Source organism: Schistocerca gregaria, chromosome 1, assembly GCF_023897955.1.
Source record: "Schistocerca gregaria isolate iqSchGreg1 chromosome 1, iqSchGreg1.2, whole genome shotgun sequence".
Lineage (NCBI taxonomy): Eukaryota > Metazoa > Arthropoda > Insecta > Orthoptera > Acrididae > Schistocerca > Schistocerca gregaria.
Window position 1 is genome coordinate 253,350,825 of NC_064920.1, and position 16,697 is coordinate 253,367,521.

The window sequence follows — 16,697 nt, forward strand, 5'->3', positions numbered from 1 at the left end:
GAAGTAATTTTGCAGTTGTTCTATGGCATTAAAGGCACCATACAACATTTAAAAAACTGTCATAAATATGGTAACAGGTAAAACATACACAATAAAAATACATAAAAACAGATAATAAAAGAAACTTTCAAAATTCAGAACAAAAATTTGTAAATTCTTGAATATGGTACCATAAAATAAATGAACTATTAATGTTATGTAAATACATTCTTAAACCCGATGTATATAGAAATCTGGGTTATAATAAATTGTGTACATAATCGCTGCAAAGCAGTCATAATCAAATGGTTCAAATGGCTCTGAGCACTATGGGACTTAACTTCGGAAGTCATCAGTCCCCCATAACTTATAACAACTTAAACCTAACTAACCTAATGACATCACACACATCCATGCCAGAGGCAGGATTCAAACCTGCGACCGTAGCGGTCGCGCGGTACCAAACTGTAGCGCCTAGAGCCACTCGTCCACCCCGGCCGGCCAGTCATAATCGAACATATAATTTTTTTTTCTTATTTTATGGGAATGGAGCTATGATCATTACAGCTGAAAACACAACCAGAGCCAGACAAAACTGCAACGACATTCAAAGAAAAAATGGTGCTTTGCAATTTAAGTAAAAAGTTAGCTAAAGTCAATCTTGCAAAGACCGTGCACAGGAAACCAGAAATCGCTCCGCTGTGGTAGACAGAAAAGCACAAAGCCGTTAGTTATAAAACGTTTCGCCGGGTGCAATTCCCCAAGTGGTGCCTAGGTTCAAGTACAACATACCGCATCACAGCATTTGAATCACGGCCACTGAGCGAGGACCACATAGTGTGAGCAAGACTACACACGCAGTGCTCTTAAACGACGCAAGTGGGGCATGATGCCACTTTAGCGAGACACTACTGCACTCGTTGCAAGGCTACAACATACAATGACACAATGGAGGGGAAGGTTTGATCGATATTTCAAGAGCCGAAAAAAGTATCGATACTCTACAGCTTCGAGTGATCGTTCCTGTCATGTGCCTAAATACTCACCATTCCTCATGTGATAACCGGCATATACATGTGGGTAGATGGTTGGTAAATGGTCCAACAGTTGCTAGAAAATATGGGTGTGTATCGCTAAAGACGTATATGTTGTTGTTGTTGTTGTTGTGGTCTTCAGTCCTGAGACTAGTTTGATGCAGCTCTCCATGCTACCCTATCCTGTGCAAGGTTCTTCATCTCCCAGTACCTACTGCAACCTACATCCTTCTGAATGTGCTTAGTGTATTCATCTCTTGTTCTCCCTCTACGATTTTTACCCTCCACGCTGCCCTCCAATAGTAAATAGGTGATCCCTTGATGCCTCAGAACATGTCCTACCAACCGATCCCTTCTTCTGGTCAAGTTGTGCCACAAATTTCTCTCCTCCCCAATCCTATTCAATACTTCCTCATTAGTTATATGATCTACTCATCTAATCTTCAGCATTCTTCTGTAGCACCACATTTCGAAAGCTTCTATTCTCTTCTTGTTCAAACTATTTATCGTCCATGTTTCACTTCCATACATGGCTACACTCCATACAAATACTTTCAGAAAAGATTTCCTGACACTTAAATCTATACTCGATGTTAACAAATTTCTCTTCTTCAGAAACGCTTTCCTTGCCATTGCCAGTCTACGTTTTATATCCTCTCTACTTCGACCATCATCAGTTATTTTGTTCCCCAAATAGCAAAACTCCTTTACTACTTTAAGTGTCTCATTTCCTAATCTAATTCCCTCATACATTTTTACGTGTATTATACGTCTTTCCCAAGCTAGGGAAAGACGTATAATACACGTAAAAATGTATGGAGGTTTTTGTTAATCAGTAGACGTCAAATGATAAATATTAAATATTACTGCCTACCGAAATACTGATAATTTAGAGTCTTTTTTAAAGGTGACTTAGAGCACGGGCGGCCAAGAATAAGGCTCGCAAGCCATTCGTTGTCACTAGTGCCATAGCGCTCAACGTTGCTGCTTGTTTCCCCCACCGCCACGGCACGCTGCCTGAGGGTAAAGAGGCTGTAGAGGGGGAAAATGCGAACGAGCCACATTTAAATTGCAGTACAGTCGCACTCCATACGACCTGGTCTTACATTCCACGTTTCGCAACAACTTAGATCACAAACAAAACAAATTTCCATATTATTTGATTATTTTAGGCACCCTGCAGACAAAATATAATTTTTATCAGCATACGGATAGGCGCAGACAGTTCACACATTTTCGCACTGGAGTTTCCACATAATCGGACTTATTTAGATTCATAATCGAAGAAAGGTTTTTTACACAAACGTGTCGATCGAAATATTGTAACACTTTTGCAACCTCTTTATGGAGACGCCTAAACTTTGCCTGAGGAAATCAACATACAGGTCTTCGACTTTTTTAGCGTGAAAGGATTTGTCATTAAAAGTGGACTTACCTTGTAGGTCAGTCAGTTACATTTGCACATGGACAGGGACAGTTTCAATTCAAACGGTCTCGAAGACAGAAGTGAGAATCTTCGATGAGGTTGGAAGCCAAAGGAATGAACTACAATTTGTCCCAAATGTTCAAATGTGTGTGAATTTCTAAGGGACTAAACTGCTGAGGTCATCGGTCCCTAGACTTCCACACTACATAACCTAACTTACGCTAAGAACAACGCACACACCCATGCCTGAGGAGGACTCGAACCTCCGGCGGGAGGGGCCGCGCAGTCCGTGACATGGCGCCTGAGACCGCTCGGCCACTCCACGCGGCAACAATTTGTGCCAACTTCAGGAAATGAACCCATGTCTCCTGCTTATTAGGCAGATGTGTTATCCACTACATCATCCTGCCGTTGTGGCTAACACAGTTGCTCAGAATACCCTAGTCCAATGCCCTCCACCACAAAGCTGCAATTCACACTTGAGCCCATCTTGATTTTTCCTCTCTTAAATCACCAGTTCTGCCGACGCTCTCCGATATTTGTATGAAATGGGGAAATCCTGCATGTACCTTAGGTGTAGGTGATCTGTTTATCTGATGTAATTACATTTTCCTGGAGCCACAAATATTAGTTCATTATTTCAGCTTCTATCCTTATAGAAGATGAAGTTGGAGACTCTGTATGTCTCCAGGAAAACGTTATTATTTCAAATCAGTACTTGTAAGATTGGCAGTGTTCTCAATACGTTTATGAAACTATACATTTAATTTTTTTCAGGATCACAATGAATTCCTCGGACTGACAGTAGTGAGCTTAGGAATCTGGATTGTGATTGTCAGAATTTGTCCCTTTTATAATCCGATTTTTTTTTTATAAACGTGTCCCCATCAGATCAGAAAGAAGTTACCTTCCAGTGTCTTACTGTGGGCGGCGCGCCGTCAAGTTCACTTAAAATACGAGGTCTGCAATCCATTCCAGGTGTTCTAATTTCTGTTCCAGCACTCCTTTTTCCTTCATAAATTCAGCAAAAGCGAGTTTTAACCAAGGTACTTTGCTATAATATATTAAGTCCCCACATTTTTCGTTCAGTTCGATTGAGAACTGATGTAACTGACAGTGGAATAGTACGCGCGACTTCAGAAATTTTATTTTGCATGCCCGCAAATTTAGTACAGTTACAGGACAATGTGTCTCTCGTTGTAATTCTTTGCTCTACCATTGTCAGCTAAAACTTTAAATTCTTTCTGCACGGTACCGTAATATCACTTCATAGCAAATTTGCAGCACATGTCGACTGCATAATACATAATGAAAGTTCTAGTTCCTCTCTTCTGTCATCCCCATTCATTTTTAAAGGCTTGTGATTCTGTCTCTTTGTGTGCAAACAACCACTTTACCTGCGAAAATCCTTCATACCACGAACAAATAGCGAAGGACAAACAGTGCTGACACAACGATTCTGCCGAATTGAAGAGCGTCTTACCGAACGAAAAATGCCACATAGCAATAAAATATGCTATGTCACGCCGTACCGAACACTTCGGGAAGTTACGAGTAAAGCCGAGACAACCAGAGACTTCGACCGCACACAGCACGCACAACCAGCCAGAGTGAACCATAATCGAATCCTTTTTAAAAGCATTTTTTTAACAGTCTCAAATCAAAATGTCCATAAATGATTACTAGTTTCTATCAATTAATGATCATCTTCAGATATGATTCATGACGAGTTATGAAACGTCAAAAATGTTTTGTAAAAGAACTCTGTCATAAGCTGGGAAACAAGAGGAATAGCTCTATATCAGACTTCTAACAGCACTGGTGTCCAGCTTTTTACAGCAGACTTATAGCAGCAGTTATACACAACTCTGCGTAGTACAGATTCAGGTGCACAGCGGGTATGCAGGGATTAGATTCTTCTCTGAGCTCCTTCCGTGCAAAAACCGCTGCTATCTTAACCACTGGTAGTGGCTCTCACTTCTGCATTATTTCGATTATGGAAGCTTAATTTAAAACTCACAGGCTTCAACGAACCTATCCCGAAATTTCGCGGTACCGGTACAGCAAATGGATCAAATGACTCTAAGCACTATGGGACTTAACATCTGAGGTCATCAGTCCCCTACCCTTAGAAATACTTAAACCTAACTAACCTTTGGACATAACACACATCCATGCCCGAGGCAGGATTCAAACCTGCGGCCGTAGCAGCTGCTCGGTTCCGGACTGAAGCGCCTAGAACCGCTCGGTCACGGCGGCCGGCCCGGTACAGCAGGGGAACCCGTCCAGTGGAGTGGCTGCTCGTGAAATCAAACTCAAAATCTATGGCACCGGAGAAGGCGCAAGAAGGGGATCGAGCAAAGAAGGCAAAACGACGTCGAATTAACTGCTGACAGTAACATATTCGCGTCTGGCATCCTCTTCTTCCCGCTAGCGGCGTCGTCGACTAATCTTGGCGGCTTCTCAGTCGACAAATTGTGTGCCACGCGTTATCCGGACACGAAAGCCGAGGCCCTTGAAAAACTAATAGCCGCTTCGCTGCGACCCAGTCGAGATTTTGATTGAGGAGGGGGAGGGCACGATGGCGGGAGGACGGGGGAAAGGCTTTACGCGTCACTCACCGCTCACTGCTAATTCACAGGAACAAGAAATACTTTAAAGGCAATGTTAAAGTGTACTTGTGCGTAAAGTAGTAGCAGCACCGTACAAAATATCCCGCGCTCCATCCATACATAACACTTGTCATGCAAGTTGTGTTTTCTGTCTTCGGTTAAATACAGTCGCTCCCATGAGGCATCGTGTCTAATGTCAGTTTGGATTGTGCGGATAGCACGGAGTGAACATAAGGCCTTTCCATGACTAAAAACAACATTTCTAAGGAACTACTTTAGATACAACTATGCGGTTAGTTGCAAATGGTAGCTTAACTCAGGAAGTTTCTTTTTTTTACAGCTCCCCGTTGGCTCTGTTTGTTTTCCATAAAACGTCTAGATGATATTCAATATCCGTCCATATGATTTCCAATAGATCTTCAATCACTGCCTGTAGAGCATCTTTTATTCTTACCGTAAGAGTTTGAACATCGGCAACTGATCAATTACACAGTTTATGCTTAACTTAACTCCACAAAAAAGACAAGAGAGAGATTATACACGAAAAGTGTTAGTAGTTCCTAATGTGGACAAACATCAGCTGTATAATGGAATGACGAAAGTGAAAATTTATGCCGCACCGGGATTACTATCCGAGCACGATTCAAGACCAGACCAAACTTCCATACGCTCGTACGTTCATTACGTATGTTCTCGTACAGAGGAGACATTTTAGTTGAAAATCGCTTGCCTGGTGTCGATGGATAAATACGATATTGCAAAGTCTTTGTTATTGATACTTACAATGCAATGTCCCTTTTGATACACATGCTTGTCCGACGGAACAGTCACTGAACAATACAGGCACTGCAATATCGTATGCATCTGCCGACATTGAGCAATGGACTTTCATTTGAAATGTCTTCCCTGTATGAGAGCATACAGAATGGATGTAGGAGTGCAGGGTGTAGACAAATGGTTGACAACATAGGGAAGTTTGCGTATGGCCGTAAAAAGTGCTCGGATAGCCTAACGGTAAGGCCACAGCGCGCAATAATCGGGAAATCCAGGTTCGAATACTGGTCAGCCACAAATTTTCATTGTCGTCATTCAACTGTTGACGGTTGTCCGTCGCAACTGTGAATACGTTTCAAGTATTGCGCACGAGCTGTAGTCGCCGCAGTGTCTGCTCCTTCGGCCATGCATGTTTGTCCGAGGAAATATTGCATTGTATTTATGAAGAACACAGGCACTGCAATATCGTCATAGAGATTACGTTTCGCGAACGTTCTGGCCATGATGTTGGCCCGTCCCTACCTATCCATCAGTCCGGAAAGGTTTCATACGAGAACTGGCGAACAAGTAACCCCCTGTGTTGCGGTACACTTTGTTGTTGAAACACACCATGACTGAAATGCCTGTAGGTGGGGTGCAACGTAAAATTCGAACGTTTCAATGTAAACTGTTGCCATAATACCAGGCCCAGTGAAAAAGGATGGGCCGGCCGCCGTGACCGAGCGTTTGTAGACGCTTCAGTCCGGAATCGCGCTGCTGCTACGGTCACAGGTTCGAATCCTACCTCGGGCATGGACGTGTGTGGTGTCCTTAGGTTAGTTAGGGTTAAGTAGTTCTGAGTCTAGGGGACTGATGACCTCAAATGTTAAGCCCCATAGTGCTTAGAGCCATTTGAATCATTTGAAAAAGGATGGGTCAATAATTGTATTAAGCTACACCACACATTCTATTTCGGGTTTTCCTTATCTGCTCTAGCTCGATACGTTCTCCGACCCTCAGATTCTGTTTGAATTCGTGGAGATGTGAAATGTCGCTTCTTGGAAAAACAATATTTATTAACGTAGTCATTTTTTGCAAAAAAAAATGGTTCAAATGGCTCTAAGCACTATGGGACTTAAAATCTGAGGTCATCAGTCCCCTAGACATAGATCTACTTAAACCGAACGAACCTAAGCACATCACACACATCCATGCCCGAGGAAGGATTCGAACCTGCGACCGTAGCAGCAGCGCGGTTCCGGACTGAAGCGCCTAGAACCGCTCGACCACAGCGGCCGGCCATTGTTTGCATCGATTTGTTCTAGCGTGTTAGCAAACTCAGAACTTATGGGCCTATCATCCAGCTGCAAAACTAACAGAAGTTGCACTTTTTATGCATGGAAATGCAGCCGTTTGTGTAAGATCACCACAGTGTGCTGAGGTACGGCTGTTTCCCCGGTAACACGACGCGTTGATTTCTGCAGACGGCGTTGGACTGCTGTATGCACGATATCAACAGGGTTTTCACGTCACGTCTAATGCTTCTTCCTTGTTACGAACACTGCCCGTCTCTTTACACTTTTCATACCATCCTTTAATGCTCTTCACATCTGGCGGATCTCGGCCACAGGCAATTGAGAACTTTTTTTTTTTTTTTTTCCCCTCAGTGTACTGACTGGTTTGATGCGGCCCGCCACGAATTCCTTTCCTGTGCTAACTTCTCCATCTCAGAGTAGCACTTGCAACCTACGTTTTGCTTGACGTATTCCAATCTCTGTCTTCCTCTACAGTTTTTGCCCTCTACAGCTCCCTCTAGTACCATGGAAGTCATTCCCTCATGTCTTACCAGATGTCCTATCATCCTGTCCCTTCTCCTTATCAGTGTTTTCCACATATTCCTTTCCTCTCCGATTCTGCGTAGAACCTCCTCATTCGTTACCTTATCAGTCCACCTAAGAACTTTAGTTGTACTGTAATAGGCGCCCGTCTTTCAAGAAACCATAAAAAACATTCGGTTTCTCCTCCAAGAAGCCATTGTGACAGCAGCACTTTTATATTACGTTACCTGTAATATGAGAGAGAGAAAAGAAATCAGATGTTGTTAGAGGAAGTGTAGAAAAGTATCCATAAAAACTACAATTTGCAAAAAAACTGAATAGGCATGTGGGATTTTATCCATTAAAAGCTTTGAGGGAAGATATAAAAGCTTTGAGGGAAGCTATCATTTGCAACAAAACGCATAGCTGTCTCTAGCACAGTTCCTCAGAAATAATTTTTTGTTATCTGAGAACGACATCAATGATGAATCTAGGAAGAAACAAATTTATAAACAATATTTTATTTGAAGACGACAAAGTTCTTCTAACAGGCAGTGAAAGCGCCTCGAAAATATGTTGAAATTGAATAATGTTAACAATATTGTGAAATAGTTGTATCCGCAAATAAAACAAAAGGAAAGGGAAACGACAGTAGAACAGGTAAATTCATTTAAATATCTCGAAGCTACCTGAACATGTGCCAGGGCAAGCAATACATTTCAACCAAATTAGGAAACGGGATATAGGAAGGCCAATGCTGTAACGGAGACAACAGTTTTGTTAAATTCCTTTGATTTCTGGATGGGTCAACACCTACTCCTTGAATGGAGGAAAAAGAAGATGAAGAAGAAGAATACAGCTTATACCCACCCAGTAAACAAATTACACATCTCTGTAGATTTCCGTGGCCGATGTCACTGAAGTTAAAATCTTCCGAACTGTTAAGCGGCGTCATATCTCTTCTAAATGATCGACGTTTCGACCCCTCTGCTGGGAAACTCTTCAGGATATTGTGGTGTCTACTAACGATTGAACACTCAAAAAATAGTGGACACCACAAGATCCTGGAAGGATCCCAGCAAAGGGGTTGAAACGTTGATCGTTTAGAAAAAATTTGATGTAACCTAACAATCTAGCCTCAGATTACACGACATTCCGCAGCATCTGTAAGAGTTATTAGTAACTTACGCCCCTGTTCTCTCAGCTCTAACTCTTCATAAATTGATGTAAGGCACGGCATACAGAGTGGAGAAAAATAACCTGTTATTAACGCCAGAGCAAGGTAGGGAAAGTCGAATCGAGGAAGAAGTGTTCCAAGTAACCATAGTAACCATAGTTCGCAGAAAAACCGAGAGCCAGTCAGCGACGATCGCTTGGCACTCAACATTCGTCACGAGTTGGCCGCATGAATTTTGAAGTCGCAACATACAGTTGCACTACACCAGGAGTTTAAGAGACGGTGTGCCAATTATTTCTTGGTCTGCCTCAGCTTTACAGAGATCTTGAAGGCAGGAAATGTGATTTGTGAAAAAAGTAGTGTTCAAAACGTAATTTCTGTTTTTCTTTTCACCAGTGTCTTAATTTACACTTACTGAATTACTGTAAGTTATAAAATAAAAGCTCATTCATGTTCACTGTACATTACAACACGTGGCATTTAGATTTCTTTATGTACAACTTTGCAACTTAGCGGCTATCTTACTCCGGCGCTGTTTCTGTAGTACAAACAAATGGTTCAAATGGCTCTGAGCACTATGGGACTTAACTTCCGAGGTCATCAGTCCCCTAGAACTTAGAACTACTTAAACTTAACTAACCGAAGGACATCACACACATCCAAGCCCGAGGCAGGATTCGAACCTGCGACCGTAGCGGTCACCCAGTTCCAGAATGTAGCGCCTAGAACCGCTCGGCCACCCCGGTCGGCTTCTGTAGTACCCCCTATTGTCTTAACAAATTAATTATTTTATGATAATTTCAGCGTAACTGATTTAATAGTAAACGTTCGCCCATTAAACTTCATAGAAAATTCTCGTCTAGCGTAAGCAGCTACCTGGCTAGGCACAGCCACGTTCCAGCTCAAAGTAATGTGTGTTGTCACCTCATGGTGAAAACACGGGACTTGCCTTCGTGGGTAGCCAGGAGAGACTGCTGTTAACATGCCTGGATTTATTCGTGATGAGACCGGGAAATATAGAGACAGTGCTGACGGAAGAAGTAATGGAGCGTGCAAACAAAGTGTTACAGTTGACTAAGTCGATTACGGCAAGAGGTACACGATGATGAGCGGATTGCGATTCAAGTACCAACCCCAAAGATGAAAAAATTAATAATAATTATATATCCCACTGACGACATGGGTAAATGTGTTATTGGGCAGCGATTTCTGTGTTATTGTGGAACTGGACTTCTGGCTAGCGAAGAAACGCAGGAAAAGACGTGATTTTGGAAGGTACCAGTTTTATAAAAGGCTGACAAATGCGCTGGCTAACTAATACGTGTGCAATGTGCGAGTTTAAGTCGCTGTGGGAGTGTATTTTTCACTAAACGCATTAACACTATACGGAATACAACATTTATTAACTAATATAACTAACGTAATAAAAGTCCAGTAACAGAATCTACTTAAATAGCCGCACTGTGCATTAGATTGTTAGACGAGAAATTGATAAGGCTGCTTGTACACGTATGACCTGGGTGGTACGACATATGCCCGTACACTGCACGCGTATGTGTCAGAAAATCGCATATTAACAACTAACGTTACGTATTTCTATATTAATGACAATTCTCTTTCGCTGAGGTGAAGGCTGAGAAAGAGGTGGGTGAACGTGATGTATAAAAGAAGAGAAGAACGACCTTAATAATAATCCAGATAGGTTCTACAGTTACTTTAGAATTCCGCTGGAAAAATTGCTTCACCGAAGAGGATTAAATAATCCAGAATCGGAACCAAGAACAATTGCGAACATGAGTAACTTAGAAGTACATATCCTTGGTGCAGCTAAGTAGCTTAAATCAGTTAATGCAAGCAGGATATCCAGACCTGATTGTATGTCAGTTAGGTTCCTCTCAGAGTATGCAAAAACAATAGCTCCATATTTAGCAATCAGATACGACCGATCGCTCGTTGACAGCTCCATGCTTAAGGACCGGAACATTGAAACATTACTGCGGAGTAAGAAATTGGGAAAGTCGGGTAATATACAATATGTACAAGAACCAAGAGGAAACAATTGGAGGACCAAGTACGAAACGCTGGGATTAAAAAATGTGTAAGATACGGATGTTGCCTTTTGCCCCTACTGTTCAATGTGTACATCGAAGAAGCAATGACGGAAATACAGATTCAAGAGTGAGACTAAAATTCAAGGCTGCGAAAGGTGACAAATGACTCTACATTGCTGGCCGAGGTGGCCCAGCGGTTCTAGGCGCTACAGTCTGAAACCGCGTGACCGCTGCGGGTTCGAATCCTGCCTCGGGCATGGATGTGTGTAATGTCCGTAGGTTAGTTAGGTTTAAGTAGTTCTAAGTTCTAGGGGATTGATGACCTCAGAAGTTAAGTCCCGTAGTGCTCAGAGCCATTTGAACCATTTTTTACTCTAAATAATGAAAAATGTGAAGTCATCCACATGAGTGCCAAACCACTAACTCTATGTGGCTTGAAACATTCAACAAATTCGAATTTTTGCATAGATCCATAAACACAACAATTTCTCCAGGGAAATTGGTATCATTAAGAATCTGTGTTCCACATGTGCCCGGCGTATCCCCACTGTTCATCCACAATACGGTAATTAAAATTTACGCTAGAATGCTTTTAAAGAAGTTCGTCTTCCTGTGAATTAGTAATGAGTGATGAGTGGCGCGTAAAGCCCCCGTTTCCATTGGTTGTCGTCAAAAGACAATGCAAAGGCAGCTAACCATCACACAAAAGAAAGTGTCTCTTGTCATCGCTTTACTGTGGAACTACGTTGTGTAGGAACATAGATTACTGACAAGTGAAGCTCATCTGCTACCGTTTGTTTGACAGCACTGGAACACCAGCTATCCAGCAAGATTCCAAGACTGATAATGTCGGGGTTTGGCTGTTTTGCACATTACATGCCAGTTTTGGTGAGGTCAGGAGGAATATTCGATACTAGTCGTCGGCTTTGACCAATGACGTAATGTTAATCACTGCTGTGACGTCATCGTTTTGGTGCGTATTTTCATGTCTTTTTCGAAGTTTGCTACTTTGTTGGCGAAGCCAACGAAAACGAAAGCAGGAAACGGGATTATGCAGACAGACTGATTTGTAGCCTAGCCCGCTTGAAGCAATCACCTCTGATATTACTTTATAGCCGCCATGTTGGCTGCGACTTCAATCGCATCGCTGCAAAGTTCTCCAGCTAATGTCATTTTACTTGGGTGAATTTCGACAACTTGGATCAACATTCTCCTACCACTTTAGTTAAGGAAACTGGTACAGGGACATATGCGACGATGCGATGAGCTGATTCAATACTGTACAGGCACTTATATAATTACTCGAGTGAAAAGTGGACACCTATCAGTTGTTTTTTAAACGTATGATGCATACGAAATGAAAGTGATGCTTTATTTAATGATTTTAAATTGACATTTCTCAGAGAAAATTTAGAAAATCGCATGCTCATTTCCAACATTCACTTTGACAGAAAACTGCAAAAACAGACATGTTTTGCGCTTTCTGAGCTCTGTACGTATTTTTTAATGTCGCCAGTTCAGTTTAAAAACCTGGCTGGTTACAGAATGTAGCAGTAATGAACTAGCAGTAGGAAAATAACAATTTATACTTCATTGCTGTAGCAGCAATTAAAACATTCAATAAATGCCTTGCTAAATGCGTGTCTCACATCTGAGACAAAGCCTATTCCTGAGTGACCTCACAGCGTTAGCCAATAGCAGTGCAGAATGCCTACTGACATTCTGCTGTTACCAGAAATGTTAACGTAATCATCAAACCTTAATTCTGTTCCGACAGGCCAACTGCTGCCTGCGAAACAGTACGACGAGCGATCTATGATCGTGGAACATGTGATGAGCACGTCACCAACCCCACCAGCTGTTATTGCCAGTAGATGAACCCGGATGATGTCTGGACTTCTTTATTCAAACAGTTCTTCATATAAAATCAGGAGGCTGAGTGGAGCCCGTACAAGACCTCTAGAGGCCTCAGCAAAAATCCGAGGAGATCCTAGAGGTTGAACTTGGTCTTTCCGCACTGAAGACAGCGACGCTAACAATTTCTTTTTGCTTCAGAGGCATTCAGTAACAGAAGTTCATCTCCATACAAAACATTTATACGTTTCATATCACAAATTTTATCTACTAGGAAGTGTGCTGCTTACCACGTCATTCAAACCTCTCCAATCTGACTGTGCCAACTTTCTCAACTTTCTTCATGTTATGGGGTATACTACTTTCACAGAAACACTGCCCTTGTACAAATAGTAAACCGTAACGGTGATGTGCGTTATCTGTAAATCCAGTATTTGCGATGAATAAAGCAAAAAAAAAAAAGAAAAAGAAAAGGAAATACATTTTTGTAGAAACTGATACATGGAATTATTAATGTGTGGGGTCAGAATCAAAGCGTTTCATCCTCTTTGTCTTTTGCTCGTTTTAGTTTTTTTAAAAAGGCTGAACATGTTATTGCGTTCGGCTGTTTCAATAATTAGAAACTTATAAGCATTTTTTTAAAAAAAAAAAAAAAAAGAAGAAAGAACCTCCCTTACTTTTACCAATAGTGGCGGTGCTCATTATGAAGCAGGAAGTAAAACCTCCGTAGTTTCGTAACTGTTTCATGTATCGTTATCGTACTTCTTGCAGCTGCAGCACAACAAACCGTACCGTACCGACAACCGCGGTTTGGAGAGTTCTGTAATACTGTGTGCCGTTGAAACTAATTTCTCATCGTGCAAGCATATACTACGAAAACCACCGAATACTGCATTTTAGCGACACAGGCGTTGAAATCGAGATCGCAGCTGCTCGATTTGTTTCTGGCTGCCGGAGCACACCACACATGATAGTGAACCAACAGTAACAACCCTGGCACAAAATCGAACTTGTCTCTCATTTCGTTCTTTTGTGTCCGTGAGTTTCTCAAACAAGCTCGTAATACATGTACCAACAAAGTACCCGTATGTCAATTTATTGACTCATCTGAAGTGGACGCTGTTCGTCTCGCGAAGTAATTTGACAAAGCATTTCTTGCATTGGCCTTGACATTGTGTGTAAAAAAGATAAAGAAAACAAGATGCTAGTCGAGAAAATGGTGGAAATTGAGAGAGGGAAATATACTCGTGAAAATTTGCTAAAGGGAATATTCCACCCAGAACCTTTTGATTACGTTAACTTCCTCTAACGGCAGGTTATTAAAACATCAATGTGGGCACATGGACTGGGGAACTTTGATATATTCTCTCCTTAAATTCTTTCTGCGTAATATTTGCCTGGGAAAGACGTGCAGCACTATCATTTTGGTAACTGACTGTGCTGTTTTGTTGTTATCCTTAATCATAGTTTCCATTGTTGTGGAAACCCACGATATACTGAGATGATTGTAATAAAACTCATTTTCTGTAATCATGCGCGGCGAGATATCAGCAAAAACAAAATTTCCCATCTTACCAAATGTGCTGTTAGTCAAAATTTCTCTCAATCGCGCTCCATGCATGATAAACACATCAAACGGCACTGTACATGGTCACATACATTATGTAAGATACCTAGTAAACTCTCACAGATTGTTCGATTGTTTACGGGAGCATTAAATAATTGTTACAAGGAACAGAATAAATATTGCTGCCTGTTTCACTCCCAACAACTTAAACAGTGCTGTAAGGTTCCTGCGTAACCACACCCTCATAAATAGCAACGTACCGTACTCGGAGAAAAGGCAAATTATTTTAGACAAGCAAGAATACAATTGTTATCTATAATTTGCTGACGAGGTCACTTTTCTTCTTCTTCTCCTCCTCCTCCTCCTCGTCCTCCTTCTCTCCTTCCTGAAATAGATCTGCTTATGCAGGCTGGCGACATAGCCTCTTCCAGTCTTCACATTTCTCACACATTCCATATTATCTCATTGTAGCCCTCTTCAGTTGACATCATCCTTCACATGGCCCCTCTCTATTGTTCGTGGTCATCCAATTGATCTTCTTCCAGATTTTGTCCATTCCAGAACTATTCTTGGAAGTCTTTCTTGCCCCATTCTTTTAACATTACCAAACCATTTAAGCCAATTCCCCCCCCCCCCCCCCCCCCCCATAGGTTCTTCTAGGGGACTGATTGGAAGTGTGCTGCATATTGTTTCACTCCTTATCCTGTCTTTAATCATCTTACCAAGGATCCCTCGGAGAAAGCGCATTTCTGTCACTTATAGTCTGCTCAGATCTTTCTTTGTTTGAGTTCAACATTCTAATGCATAGGTCAAAACTGGTAGATGTCCACCATTATCTTCGCTTTGGTAGATATTTTCTGATTCCTAATTGTGTCCAATACACAATATAAAATTTTGATCAATTCTCTATCCTCTCTAAAATTCCATCTTTGATGACTCTTTTTCTTGGTTATCGTGCTTCCCAGATATCTGAAGCACCTTCTTAGTGCTTTCTCATAGACTGGCAGCTCTGAAATTACTTGCCATAAGAGATAAATTATAAAGTTAGATATTATTATCATCAAAGAAACACCATCCATCATTCTCAGTAGTTTTCTGCATCTCATTTTCACCCACTATTTTTCAGTGTTTCTAAACATGTAATTCATCACCAAACCTCCCATTAAGAATATTCCCCCACATTCCGGAGTGAGACAGGTTAATGAATGTTAAGTGTTACGCGTTTCTCTCAAATGGATCTCCTCAGTGTGCTCCACATAATCTACAGATACGACTGCCCCACAAATTCTTGGCATGTGCTTCAAAACTATGCTTGCTTAAACACCAGAGGCAAATGGAAAGTGTGGTACGCAAAATGATAATCATCACTGTCATGGTCCTTCTGTAAGATAATCATGTGTATAGTGCTACAACATGGAAAAATGTATCTGTAGGATGTGCCTTAGTGATTGGTGTTGAAAAGTAAATGAACAACATAGCACTAGCTTTTTATATTATTGAATACCATCAATACAAGTACATATAAACAAAATAGTATTGGATTGGTGTACAAGTTTGTAGCATTTTTCCGTAAGTTTAATAAACACGACAGATACACGAAACAGAGACTTTAATCATTAATAATATATCTCCTACACTATTTATAATATCTGTCAATGTTGGGGTAACTTTTCAATTCTGCAGCTGTAGGAATCACATGGTTTTGAGGTGAACTCATTGAGCCATGTTTGGAGTGCATTTTCATCAGGAAGGGAAGCTCCGTGAAGATTGTTCTATAGAGAGCAAAAAGGGTGAAAATCTGAGGGTGCAAGATCAGGTGAATAATGTGGGTGCAGAATGACTTTCCAACCAAATTCCTGTTTAAAGTTTTTTGTCAGTCTAGCAGAATGCTGAGAGGCATTATCGTGGAATAGCATCACTTAATGCCATGTTCCTGGTCATTACATCTCCAAACAGTCTCATTTGTTGACAACAAAGGTCAGCAGTGAGGTTTACACTGTGGGGAATTAATTCACAGTACACCACACAGTCACCGTTCCACCAGATGCATAATCTTATCTTTGTGGATGTGTGCAGGTCTGCGTACGGGGAGTTGCTGCTTTGTTTGGTCTTAACCATTCCTTTCTGTGCCTTATGGTAGCAGAAAGAAACCATTTGCTATCACCATTAATGATATAGGATAAGAATGACTGGTGTTGTTCATGAGCCAGTTGCAAACAAACAAGCATAAATCCATACACCCAATTTTAGAACCTTCCCCTTTGCATGCAAGTGCCACACATTTGCCAGTTATCGCATTCTGGATTAATGCGTTAAACAATCTTCATCAAATCCTGAAACTCTTCCTGAATAGGGCCTATACCATCCCTGCCTAAACTAGACTTGTAAGTAATTATAGGAATAACCTTTTGTGTGTGTGTGTGTGTG

At 41.4% G+C, this 16,697-nt stretch overlaps 1 protein-coding gene across 2 annotated transcripts in view; it reads left to right on the plus strand.

Annotated features, from left to right (window-relative positions):
• LOC126339265 (nitric oxide synthase, salivary gland) overlaps window positions 1–16,697 on the plus strand; it is a 1,479,392-nt gene that overhangs the window by 1,406,124 nt on the left and 56,571 nt on the right. The gene's annotated exons all lie outside the window — the stretch shown is intronic.